Raw genomic sequence first — 14,491 nt, 5'->3', positions numbered from 1 at the left:
ACCTCCCCATTTCACTCTTGTTTCTATGAGAAGCCAAAATTCAGCTTGCTTTACTTCAATTTATAGAACCTTTTCCATGTTCATACGCATCATGAGAAGGAACTGACTTATGAATGGTACATAAAGTTCGAACATGCAAAGCGTACGAGAATGTCTGTATGTTTGTGTGTGTTAGGGTTTTTGATGTCAAGGCAACTTCAGTTTGAGTACTAGGGGATTTACTGTGTGTTGCACACAGGATTAATAAAATAGGAATCTGGGCTACATGGCCAGGCATCGTGGGGCTCAGTGGGGCAGGACAGTAGCTGCTACAGGGCCTGAAGGGCAGTTCCCAGATCTAAAAGGCACTGGTGTAGCAGCAGTGACAAGGGACCCAGGCTGCCAGCCTCGGCAGCTGGGCTCTCTGCCTCTCCATCCTCACGGTGACTCAGCAGCTCCCTTTCTTCAGTTTGTCAGGCTGAGACAACCTCCTCACTGCTAGAACCAACCACCCTACTGCAAACATCTTTTCTCTCCCTCAGGGCTTACGTCACTCGTGGCTTCTGCTAGTTCATGGTCTATGTCCTCTTGGCATCGATGCACTGCCTTCCGTGGGGGGAATCCACCCCGCTTCCATTATCACCTGGTTGTCTCTTTCCCTTTATTGCCAGCACAAATTCTTGAAAGAGAAAACTGCTTGACTTCGTAACTATAGGCTACCTCAGGGCTTCCCTGGTGGCTCAGTAGTTCAAAAAAATAAAATCTGCCTGCCAATACGGGAGACGCAGTTTAAATCCCTGGGTCGGGAAGATCCCCTTCAGAAGGAAATGGCAACCCACTCCAGTGTTCTTGCCTGGAGAATCCCATGGACAGAGGAGCCTGGCGGGCTACAACCCATGGGGTCACAAAAGAGCTGGACACGACAAAGCAACTAAACAACATCAAGCAACAGCATAGGCCACCTCATAGGCCTCCTGCCCAGGGGTTCTCAAATTAGGGCATAAAATCTCCAGGAAGATTTATTAAACACAGATGGCCCGCCCCCAGAGTTTCTGATTCAGTAGATCTCTAGTGGGATCCAATAATTTATGTTTCTAACAGAGCCCCCAAGTGACTCTGATGCTTCTGATCTAGAGATTACATTTTAATTAAAAGTCTCTGCTGTAGCTACAGGTTGATGGTCCTTCATGTGTCAGCAGGGGATAAGTGGTGTGGTTTAGAATATATGGCCACCTATAAATAAGGACCTTATCAGTGCCAGTTTCCTCAGCAGGAGACTCTGAACAGAAAAGCTTGAATATGGTCTATGGATAGGCAAGCTCTGACATGCTCCCTGTCTACACTTCTTCTGAGTGAGGTTTTGCAGCGTTCAATGAGTGTCTTTTATGCGCCACACCTTTAACGTACTAAGCAGTGGAAATACCAAACTAGATGATATTAAATTATCACCAGGGACTCAGCTAAAGCATTTTAACAACATAAAAATCAAGATAAATGTTTGCATTCCCTTTTGGATATAAAGACACATCAAAAGAAAACTACAGAAATCCTCGTTTCCTTTCCAATCATATTGTGACAGAAACAGAAAAAGTGCATAAGCAAGAAAAGCACATTCGAAAACGTTAATTAAGAGAGGGGGCTTCCTGGGCCTTCCCTGGTAGCTCAGTGGTAAAGAATCTGCCCACAGTGCAGGAGACTGGAGTTCGATCCCTGATCCAGGAAGATCCCACATGCTGTGGAGCAACTCAGCCCGCTGGCTACAACTATCGAGCCTGTGCTCTAGGGCTCAGGAACCGCAACTATAGAGCCCACGTGCCGCAACTACTGAAGCTCGGCACCCTGGAGCTGGTGCTCGGCAACAGATGAAGCCACTGCAGTAAGCAGCCTGTGCAACGCAATGAAGACTAGCCCCCACTCGCTGTGACTACAGAGCAGCCAGCGCAGCAACAAAGATGCGGCACAACCAAAAATAAATAAATAAACAAGACTTTTTTAAAAAAAAAGATAGGGGGCTCCCCTGTTAGTACAGGAGTTGAGAACCCGCCTGCCAATGCAGGGGACACGGGTTCAGTCCCTGCTTCGGGAAGATCCCCATGCCCTGGAGTGACTAAACCCATGAGCCACAACTAGAACTATAGAGCTGCAACTACTGAGCCCACATGCTGCAAATACCGAAGCCCCCTCGCCTAGAGCCTGTTCTGCAGTAGAAGCAGCCACTGCAGTGAGAAGCCCACACACCACAAAGCCCCTGATCACCACAACTGGAAAAGCCAGCACAGCCAAAAATAAATATATCTTTTTTAAAAAGAAAGAAAGAGTAAGTTACAAGTGACTCAATTTCTAACTCTGAGTAAAACCAAAGTATATTTTGATGGGGACTTGCATGGTCCAATGACTAAGACTCTGAGCTCCCAACACAGGGGGCCCAGAGTTCAATCCCTAGTCAGGGAACTAGATCCCTCGTGTCACAACTAAGACCTAGAACAGCATCCAAATAGATAAATTGTAAATAATTTTTGAAGTATATTATAATGGAAACAAATTAGGCTCTTTGCTTTCAAATCCGAGTTGCATGCAAAAGAGTCAAGTAAGCAGATAGTGATTGCAGCCATGAAATTAAAAGACGCTTACTCCTTGGAAGGAAAGTTATGACCAACCTAGATAGCATATTCAAAAGCAGAGACATTACTTTGCCAACAAAGGTCTGTCTAGTCAAGGCTATGGTTTTTCCACTGGTCATCTATGGATGTGAGAGTTGGACTGTGAAGAAAGCTGAGCGCCGAAGAATCGATGCTTTTGAACTGTGGTGTTGGAGAAGACTCTTGAGAGTTCCTTGAACTGCAAGGAGATCCAACCAGTCCATTCTAAAGGAGATCAGTTCTGGGTGTTCTTTGGAAGGACTGATGCTGAAGCTGAAACTCCAATACTTGGGCCACCTCATTCGAAGAGTTGACTCACTGGAAAAGACTCTGATGCTGGGAGGGATTGGGGGCAGGAGGAAAAGGGGACAACAGAGGATGAGATGGCTGGATGGCATCACTGACTCAATGGACATGAGTTTGGGTAAACTCTGGGAGTTGGTGATAGACAGGGAGGCCTGGCGTGCTGCAATTCATGGGGTCGCAAAGAGTCAGACACGACTGAGCAACTGAACTGAACTGAACTGAAGCACATCTTAAAAGGAGGAGATGTCCAGCATATCTGCTTGGGGCAGGAAAAAGCCACATATATACAGGTTTTAGAAAAGGTCACATTTAACCAGCCAGAAAAGTGGGTGCTGTAAAGAATAGTTTATACTATTTTTCCCTGACAGGAGAACCCCAGATCAGGCAACAAACTTGTCTCCTTCTCTAGGCCAGGCTGCAGTGCTGTCTCCGCCCTTCTCTAACTTTCCTCAAGCATTCACTGCCTAAATTCACCATGGATTGTGTTGTGTTATATCGTCCTCTAGTGGTTTCAAAAATTTCTTATCTCCCATTTTTAAGGACAGTATTTATCACAGAGCCATACACATACATGATGCTTAACATATGTCTGTTAAATGGATGAAAATGACTAACAGAGATCCTACAGATGACTGCAAACAAATAAGACAACCTACCTCAGCATCCCTGGGAGAACGAGTATTCTCCCAAGCAGGAGTATTTCAGGCTCAGGTCAGTTATGCCATCCCAGGCTTTCCTTTAAAGTACATAATGCTTGCATAGTTTCAAGAAATTCCCACGTAACTTTGGGGAGTACGACACCCTGAGAGTACAAAAATTCCCAAAAGGATAACTACAAGCGAAGTGTTTGAAGTTGGTCTCTGTTCCAGAATATTGTGACCAAAAGGCACTTTGTAATGAGGCTTCACTTCTCAGTCATATCTAAATAACACCTCACTGAATAAGGAAACCATATAACTTTATGGCTTATTAAGTTTTCTAACCCAGCAAAATGAATTTGTTTGGAAATAGCAGAGAAATTGCAGTTTGCAACATGCAAACCATAGGCTAGTCCCTCCTTAGTCTTTCTTTTGTGTCAGCTTGCTATATTGTGTGTTTGGGTTTATTTTGTTTTGTTTGTACTTTATGTATCCATTCAGTAGGTGTTTGCTGTTCTGCTATGTGCAAGGCATCCTGATGTCAGTTCCGGTAGGAGCTAGAGATACAAATGAGATTCACCCTTGCTTTCAAACTGCTTACCCTGTAGAGAGGAAGCAGCGTACACACAGAGAGAGATAGAAAAGGAGTTTCAGGAGTTCAAAGAAGGACGAGGTTCCCTCTGAAATAATTCTTTCTGAATCTCTGGCACATATCTTTCAATCCTGATTGAAGACCACTCAACAGCAAACAAACCACAGCAAATCAATAATGACCAAGAGCTGATATGATCATCTATATTGAAACTGTGACTAAGGACAAAAAAATCCCACTCCTGTTCTTCAGATAACAAAAATACCACTGGATTTCAACCCAGGAGAAAATATTCACTCAGAAATTTCCAGCTTCAAAATACCTTACCAGGCACCAAAATGAAAATTAAAAATAGCGAAGATATTGACTCTGCCCTGAGAGAATTCATCACATCGTGGGAAACCTGCTCAGGATTAACAGTTACACAGTGTGTCAGAGCAGAGGTCCTCTGAATGACTCTCAAGTTAAAGCTCAGCTCTTTTTTCCTTTGTTCTGTCAAAATATTTTGTATATTAAAAAAATCAAATAAATAAAATATAAAAACATTTTATAACTCTCCAGGGGTTAGTACTGAGATTGGTTTTTTTGGGGGGGCTTATCTTTTTTGCTGGAAGAAAATACTGCAAAACATTTATTGACAAAGGACTGGCATAATCAGAATACAAAAAAAAATTCCTACAACTCAGTTTAAAAATACAAATCACCCAATGAAAAATTGGGTGAAATACTCAAATAGATACTTCTCAACAGAAAAATGGCCAACAAACAAATGAAAAAGCACTCAACTTATTAGTCTTTGGGGAAATGTAAATTAAATGAGATATCACTATATACCTATCAGAATTGTAAACAGTTGCAATTGAATGATTGATACCACCAACCACAGTGAGGATGTGTAGCAACCAGAACTCATATGTTGCAGTAAGCCTGTAAAACAAAACAGCTACTTTGGAACAAAGGCTGGCATGTTCTTAATAAACTAGAACATACCCCTACTCTGTGACTTGGCAATTCTACTCCCAAGAAAAAAAACACCTTTCTACACAAAGACCTGTACAAGTATGTTTAAAGCAGTTTTATTCACAATACCCCCAAACTGGAGCAACCCAGGTATCCATCAGTAAGAGAATGAATAAACTGTTAATTCATACACTGAACCAAAAGTACCAAAACACACAGCAAGAAAAAATAATAAACTACCAATCTATGAAGCAACTATAAAGACTCTTAAAAACATGCTGAGTGAAGAAGCCTTTCTCAAAAGAGAACTGTGGCAGGATTCCACTTATGTATAGTTCTAGAATAGGCTAATCTACTGCACGGTGGGGGAAAAAATGAAAGTAGCTGTTTCCTCTGTTGGAAGTCAGATTGATTGAGAAGGGACATGAAAGAACTTTGAGGGGTGATGGGAACAGCCCATAACTCCATAGAGGTGTAGGTTACAAATATTTGTCAAAACTCAGCAAATGTACAGTTAATATGTGTACATTTCATTGTACATAAATTTTACATCAAAAGAAAAAAGTGGTAAGCAAATATTGAGCTTCCCTGGTGATCCAGTGGTTAAGAATCCACCTTGCAACGGGGAGGACACAGGTTCAGCCTCCAGCCTGGGAAGATCGTTCATGCCACGAGGCAGCTAAGCCCATTAGCCAAAACTACTGAGCCCATGCACCCCAGAGCCTGTGCTCCACAACTACAGAAGCCACGGCAAACGAGAAGCCCCCACCTGCCGCAACTAGAGAAAGTCCGCTGCTAAGTCGCTTCAGTTGTGTCCGACTCAGTGCGACCCCATAGACAGCAGCCCACCAGGCTCTGCCGTCCCTGGGATTCTCCAGGCAAGAACACTGGAGTGGGTTGCCATTTCCTTCTCCAATGCATGAAAGTGAAAAGTGAAAGTGAACTCACTCAGTCGTGTCTGACTCCTAGCGACCCCACCAAGGTCCTCTGTCCATGGGATTTTTCAGGCAAGAGAAAGTCCACACACAATAGCAAAGACTCAACACAGCCATAAATAAACAGAAAAATTTAAAATAATAATAAACATGCTGAAGAATTTAGGAAAGGCCTAGATTTGCCGATTTTAATTGCTGATGTGAATGTTTTAAAAGGGTCTGACGCAGGTTGGGTTCTCCAGGTGCAGACACTGGTTTGGAATTTGCACACAAAGTATTTACGAAGCATTGACACCTATGGAAAAGAGTGGGAGGGAAGCAGGACTGGGCAGAGAGAAAAGTGGAACTTCAATCCAACCTGCTCGGAACCTCAACCCCAGGATGTGCTCTGGGGTGCATATGATCAATCAGAGTTGAAGAGCATTGAGACACAATGGCAAAGCCCAGGAACCCGGCCTCAGTCAGCATGATTGCAGACCACCCATGGAGTGAGGGCACCCAAAAGGAGTCACAACTGAGGACCGCAAGCTGCCAGCTGGACAACAAGTCCCGCCTTGAAGTGGGATCTGGGACACACATGTCTATGCCTGCCACAGCATATTTCCTGTTTTAATTTGCACTTCTTTCATGATTAATGACACTTTTTAAAGTGGATTAAAGTGCAAATCTAACCATGCTCTAAGACATTTCCAATCTAATGTGCAATCAAGTCTCCAAATAAGGAGCCACTTAAAGGCTTTGGCGTCTTGAAGCAACTTTGAGCCCGGATGCAGTGGAATGGAAAAGATAGGGATGAAGTTGGATGGGAAAAGAAGGACAGAACCAAATTAAGGAGAGAGAAGGGAGGTTGAAACTTTACATAGTCTGGGAACACAGGAGTCAGTCGCTGACTGTTCCAGAATAGGGGAATGGTGTGATGACATGGTCATCTAGCACAGGGATTCTACCAGAATATGTCAGCACAGCTGACAACAGATGAGCTTTCTCCAGCCATCTTTCGAGTTTGACCTTTCTGACTTCTTCCTCATCTAGTTTTCACTGGCCAACCACCCAGCCATGATGAATAAGGTAAGATCAAAGACTAATGTGGCACCAACAAGCGGTGGTTCAGAAAATACAGAAGACAGTGTAGAAATTACACCTCAACATGGCCCAGGCAAAGAATCCAAACTGGAATTAGAGTCAAAGGAATTTCCTTAGTGTATAACTTTATTTTTTTATACGAACAGAAGATAAGTCCCTTAAGAGAAAAATGAGAAAGATCGGAAAACAATTTCCATACACTTGAAAATGAAGCAGAAGAGTCAAGAAATATGTCAACAGATGTTCAAACTCAATGGTGAAAAAAAGTTTTGCTTTAATTAAAATACCAGTGATATACAATATTTTAACTCATAAAATTGTCCAAAATCTTTGTCCTTTTATTTTTCTTTGGGGGTACCCAAAAATGCAGGGAGCATGGACCTCAGGTTTGCATCACATTGTCTTGCCTCCTCCCAAATCCCATGGAGATGATGCATGTTAGCCTAGATGGATGCTCAAATGCAAGTGAGGGTTTGAGAAACCCCTGTCTTTTAATAGAGCTGTTAGCCCAACCTTGTCCTAGAGGGAAGCGGTATCTTTGTTATGTGTTAGTCATTCAGCCATGTCCAACTCTATGCGACCCCATGGACTGTAGCCCGCCAGGCTCCTCTATCCATGGAATTCTCCAGGCAAGAATACTGGAGTGAGTTGCTATTCCATTCTCCAGGGATCTTCCCGACCCAGGGATCAAACCCAGGTCTCCCTCATTGCAAGCAGATTCTTTACTATCTGAGCCACCAGGCAGCAAACAAATCTTCCTTCTGTTTCAGAGGGAGATATTATCTCTATCTTCCAAGGTTGTTTGCTATACAAACATCCTTGAAAACAGTCTGGGGCAACAGCTATCCGTGCTCCTGCTCAGAAGGCATGCAAACCACAACAGACCCCTAAAGAATTGCCTTCCAACAAATTTCTTTTTTTAAGTTTTTTTTCCACAGTGTGTTTCTCCCAGTTAAATTTCCAATCAGTCTGAGAAGGGTAACACCGTATTTTTCTCCATTCTGGGATACAATTGGTACTGGCACATAGGAGGCCTTGAGTGAATATTTCCTTTATGATTACTGGGTATATGTGTGGATGAATGGCAGGATAAATTCTTGAAAAACTTGGGACATAATTATGACGAAACTTCTAGATCCACTGTTCTGCTAGTTGAAAATGTCAAAATAGCAATTATTTCCCTCCGTCTCCTCATTTGCATCCTCCTAATCATTCCTATCGTGTTCTTCATTTTTAGCTGCCCATTTTTAATGTCTGCTAAAGAGATTACACACTAATGTGCCTAACTGATAGAACCTCAGACCCTTAAAAATATCCAGTGCTTCCTTTCATAGCTTAGCATTTGTATTGCAAACTCAGTATCTCCCTTACAATTCCAGGGCACACACACACTTTCCTTCTTCTTCCTACCTGGTCAGGAAGGATAAGGAATTACTGAGCGTTGTCTCGTTTCCTTTTTCCGCTTTCAAACAGACAACAAGAATATGTTTGACATCAAATGAAGTCATCTGATGAGTTTGGGGCAGCTTTCTCGACTATGGTGCAACATTTTAGGAGTTCATTTTTATAAGCATCATAGTGTTCCCCACTCACACTGTGAGTGAAATAAAATGCACTCACAAAATCTCTGAGCTGATTACTGTTCTTAAAGGGTTGCTGCCATATCACCTGTACCATTCAGTGATTTAATTACCAACAGCAACCTCCATTCTGACTAGTTTAGGCAGGAATTTATTGAGGGGTATTGGGTAAATCACAGAACTTCTCGGAGGACCAGAGACCCACGCTCTGAAGCTAGGCAGCCAAAAACAAGGTCCAACCATATCATGAAGGCCATTCTGCCCAAAACACCAATGCCATGGCCACCTGGCACCAAGGACACTCAGAAATGGACACACACCAGACACACACCAGACGCTCAGCTGCCACTCTTCCAAAGTACTGGGTCCTTTTTCCCAAGTAGAACATCAACTCTCGATTTCCTGCCTCCTCAGCTGAGGTCAAGTTATGCCTGGATAGTCTGAGTGGTGAAAAACCCAGGTCACATTCCCAAACGCCAGGTGGAAGGAAGTCTGGGAATGTGAGGTTTCTGATTTCAACCTTGAAAAGGTAGACCATATAATGTGGGAAATGATCAAAATATTTGTAGTCTTGCAGTGGACATTATCATCAATAAGTCCCTTGCCCATGCCCCCTTGATCCCTTTCCTGTCCTTACACATGCCAGGAGCACTCCTAACAGACAGCCAGCACCTTCCTCTCTTTGTCAGTGAACTACTCCTGAAATATCCTCATTCCTATATACTATGGTCTCAATGTTGTGTCTCCCTCAGAATGCACACACTGAAATCCTAAACCCCAAGGTGATGGAACTGAGAGGTGGGCTTTAGGGAAGTTATTAGGTCATGATTTGGATTAATATCCTTGTAAAAAGGACCCTAGAGAGTTACTCCCTCCTTCCACCACTTGAGGGCACAGTGAAAACGCACTGCCTGTAAACTGGGAGTATGGCTTTCACCAGATACCAAATCTGCCAGCACCTTGATCGTGAAAATCCCAGCTTCCAGAACTGTGAGAAGTAAATTCCATTGTTTATTTATAAAACCACTGTTTACAGTGTTTTGTTACTGCGGTGCAGGTGGACTAAGACACCCTACCCCAACCAGGACTCTCTGAAGTGGGGCCTTCACAATATCCAAGCTCCCCAGGGGAAGTGAACCTGCTCTCACTTTCTGCTCATCTTTCTTTCCTGTCCCACCATCCCACACTGCTACCAGTTTTTCCTGGGAACACTTCCACAAATCCTCATTTCAGAGTTTGCTTCAGGGAAACCAACAAGTACCTAGAATTGGACCTACACAAAGTAAGCACTCAACAAGTACCATTAGAAGGAAGGAAGCAGCCACTAATTTGCTCCGCAGGACGATGGCCGCCGTATTCTTTGATCCAGATTCCTAGAGGTGGCTTACAAAAGAGGCCCTCCCGGCATCGGGCTCGCTTACATCACTGGAACAGTCGTCACTCGTGCAAGCAGAAGAGAGGAGCCAAACAGCTGACCCTAGGGTGCACTTTGCCCAGTTAGCGGGGAGTCTTGCCTTACCCGTTATATAATTTTGGACAGTTTACATAATCTTTTTTGGGAGCCAGGTTTTTGTACCCTCAGGGAAGAGAGATACAGACATAGAAAGGGGAAAGTCTAGGATAAAAACATCTAAAATTAGCTTGCACTTGGAAGTATCGGTATGAACTTTTGGTTTCTGGTGTATGATAAATAGAAAAATATGCTTAGGTACAAAAACACACACCTAGTTGTGTACATATGTACATACATAATTCTTAACTCTGTCCACTGAGAATTCAAACCAGCAATGAGTGCACCAGCAGCAACGCAATACCCAACACCCAGACCTCGGTCTTTATTTTATTGAAGTATAGTGGATTTGTAATACTGTGTTAATTACTATTGTAAAATGACTCAGATATATGTGTATATACACACATATATTCTATTTTTGCATGCACACTCAGTCATGTCTGACTCTTTCCAACCCCATGGACTGTAGCCCACTAAGTTTCTCTGTCCATGAGATTTCCCAGGCAGGAATACTGGAGTGGGTTGCCATTTCCTCTTCCAGGGTATCTTTACAACCTAGGGATCAAACCTGGGTTTCTTGCATTGTAGGCGGATTCTTTACCTCCGCACCCCTTGGGAAGCCCATATATTCTATATAGAGAGAATATATAAAATATATATTCTTTTTTATATTCTTTTTCATTACAGTTTATTGCAGGATTTAGAATACCGTTCTATGTGCTGTACAGTAGGACCTTACGTTTATCCATTCTATACATACTACTTTGCATCTGCTAATCCCAAACTCCGGATCCCTCCCTCTCCCTCCCTCATCCGACTATGGACTTACTCACCATGTGACTCTGTTTCTGTTTCACGGATAGGTTCGTTTGTGTTGTACTTTAGATTCAACATGTAAGTGATATCATATGGCATTTACCTCTCTCTTTGGAATCACGTCACACCTTGGTTTCTCTTTTCGGCCATGACATACTGAATCTTAGTTACCCAACCAGGGATGGGACCCATGCCCCCTGCAGCAGAAGCACTGAGTCTACAGGACTGCCAGGGAAGCCCCGTACAGACCTCAGTTTCTAAATACCACTCTCCTCAAAAGGAACCAGAGCTCCTTGGAGGAATGGCTAATTCCAGAGCTGAATTAGGGAAAGTATGTAATAAATTTGGAACCTCTTATACCAAAAAATACGGAAATTCTGAAAGATTGATCGGAATATTTCAGAACTGTACAAAAACCAGTGGCATAATTTGGGACAATTTAGCATCAAAAGAGTCACAGCAATGGATTATAATCCATTTAATACAACAGGAACCCATGAACTTAACAATACTAAGATAGATACATTGGGGGCGGTACAGGAAATTTTTACCTTACAGTAGAAGGTCAAATAATAAATGTAGACAAGATGATGGAACGGATGATTAGCATGGAGCAAACTTTATAGTAAAAACTGTTTTGATCGAGGAACAAAATGGATACTAATACAAATGACTGCAAGTGTGATCAGAAATAGAATTTTAACATGGTCTCAAGTATCTCCAGGCAAAACACTCATTCAATAACATTACACTGGAAAATCTAGCAGATGTCTTCTTATCAAATGATAAAAGTTAACTTTTTACCAGTTCATGAGACAAATCAGCATCATGTCCCTTCTGATGTAATGCAGCAAGAGGAATACAGAATCACTTCTGTGCTATTCCGGCCAAAAACGCATACCTAAAATCCAATCGTGAGGAAACATCAGGCAAACGCAAACTGACAGACATTCTGCAAAGTAACTGTCCCATTCACTTCAAAAATGTCAAGGTCACGAAAAAAAGGAGAGACCAGGCACTGTTCCAGATAAAATAAAACTAATGAGACATGACAATTAAATGCAATTCATGATCCTGGATGAATCTGGAACCTACAAAAGACTTTATTCGGGGGAAAAAAAAAAAAAACTGTAACATATTTCTCAAGAACCATTTTGGCTCCAGATGTGTCCGTGAGGTTTACTGTGGCTTTTGCTGGTGTGTACCACTTCTCAACTTCTCCTACCCAGCTGTTTCCTTTCCCTCTCCTTTACAGCTGTTGGTCCCAAAAGCACTCCTTAAAAAGTATCTTGCACACTAAACTCCATCTCTCAGAGTCTGTTTCCTAGAGAAACTCAACCTGAAGCAAAAGGAATGAGTAGGATCTTAGCAATCAAAGGTTGAGATGGGGTGCATTCTACACATGAAAATTGGTCTGAGAAAAGTCTTATATTAGAAAATAAACAGCACAATTGATGACTGCGATCCTGAGAGTAGAGGGCAGCTTAAAATGAGATAAAGCTGAAAAGATAGATTAGGGCTAGCCCATACAGGATGCTGCTGGCCACATTAATGGTTTGATTTTGTCTTAAACACTGTGTGCTCAGTTGTGTCCAATTCTTTGAGACCCCATGGACTGTAGCCTGCCAGGCTCCTCTGTCCTTGGAATTTTCCAGGCAAGAACACTGGAGTGGATTGCCATTTCCTCCCCCAGAGGATCTTCCCGACCCAGAGACTGAACCCGAACCTGGGTCTCCTGCATTGGCAGGCAGATAGATTCTTTACCACTGAACTTGTGTTAAGAGGGATAGAAAGTCACAATGGATAGGAATCCGTCTGCCAACGCAGAGGACATTAGTTCCACCCCCCGGTCCAGGAAGACCCCGCATACCTCGGGGCAACTAAGCCCATGTACCACAACTACTGAAGCTTAGGTGCCTGGAGCCTGTGCTCCGCAATGAGAGAAGCCACTGCAATGAGAAGCCTGTGTACTGCAACAGAGTGGCCCCCACTCACTGCAACCAGAGAAAGCCTGCACGATGCAACAAAGACACAGCACAGTCAAAATAAATAAATAAAATCTTTAAGAAAAGAGTAATGGGAAGCCCCTGGAAGGCTGGAGCGTAGAGTCGGGTGGGGCAGTGCATAATGAGATTTGCAACTGGAAAAGATTGTTATTACTGTGGCAGAACGTGGAAAACAAGACTGTAGAAAAGGAAGAGAACTTGGAAAGACTAGTAAGGGGGTTATTGTAGCCGTCTAAATAAAACACCACGGTCATTATAATGGCGATGAGGATGGAAAATTTTGGATTGATTCAAGAAATACTGAGAAGGTAAAAAATGACACGACTTCGATGTTGGATACAGACCGTAAGGAAGGGGAGGTGTTAAGGATGATACCTGAGTTTTTGGTTTACTATACTAAGTAAATGGTGCCATTCAATGAGGGGGAAACAACAGAGGATCAGGTTTAGTGGCGAGATCATGAGTTTGGGAGAACATGAACTTCCGTTGACAACCAAATGTGGGGCTCTGGAAACCAAGGAAAGAGAATATTTCCAGAAGAGGGAGAGATCAACTATGTTGAAAGTTATAGAGAGGTAAGGTAATATGTAGCTCAAAAATACCCATGAGAGCTGCTTCAAAGGAATGGTGAACGTAGAAGCCAGGTTGGACTGGGCTGAGAAGTGAGTAGGAGGAAAGAAAAGAGAGTTGCTTTTCCTTCCACTACAGGAAAAAAAAAAAAAAAAACAGGAAACATATCAGCCTAAAAGAAAAGTGTCCTAATTTAACCAAATCAAATATCAACTGAATTCAAGCTCCGCTTGGGATAAAAACTAATCTTAATGTATACATGTCGTTTTACCTAGTTCTCTGAACTCCAAAGGAATGGAATCAGCTCTAGAAAAACAAGATAGCTAGTTGTTACCACTGCCATCTGGATTAGAAAATAACAATTCTGCAAAGAAATTGCTACAAGAAAAAAAAAATGCTACAAAAAGTGTCACTTCAAGAAAGTGAAGCAAGAAAGTCATTCTCTGTTCAGCTTCACCTGATCTACTCCACTCTGAGTCAATGACTATCACCTAACTCAGGTAAAAGATATGGATGTTTTTGTACAAATTCAATAAACAAACATCCTGAATTTAAAACCCAATTCACTGATGGAGTATTGTATCTTTGCTCTCTTCTTTGCCTCAAACGGGAAAATATGCATCCTTAGCTTTTGAAGTTCGTGCCTTCCCCTCGCACCCTAGAGCCCATGCTACGCAATGAGAGGCCACTGCAATGAGAAGCCGGTTCACTGCAACCAGAGAACAGCCCCTGCTCTCCCCAACGAGAGAAAAGTCTGCGCAGCAGTGAAGACCCAGCACAGCCATAAATAAACAAACAAATAAATAAAAATTAAAAGGAAAGTTCATGCCTTCTTTGCTCTACACTTAGGACCTATCTTCCCACAATGTTTTTC

Source organism: Capra hircus, chromosome 20 (genome assembly GCF_001704415.2).
Source record: "Capra hircus breed San Clemente chromosome 20, ASM170441v1, whole genome shotgun sequence".
In the NCBI taxonomy this organism is placed as follows: Eukaryota; Metazoa; Chordata; class Mammalia; order Artiodactyla; family Bovidae; genus Capra; species Capra hircus.
This window is presented reverse-complemented; position numbering follows the sequence as displayed.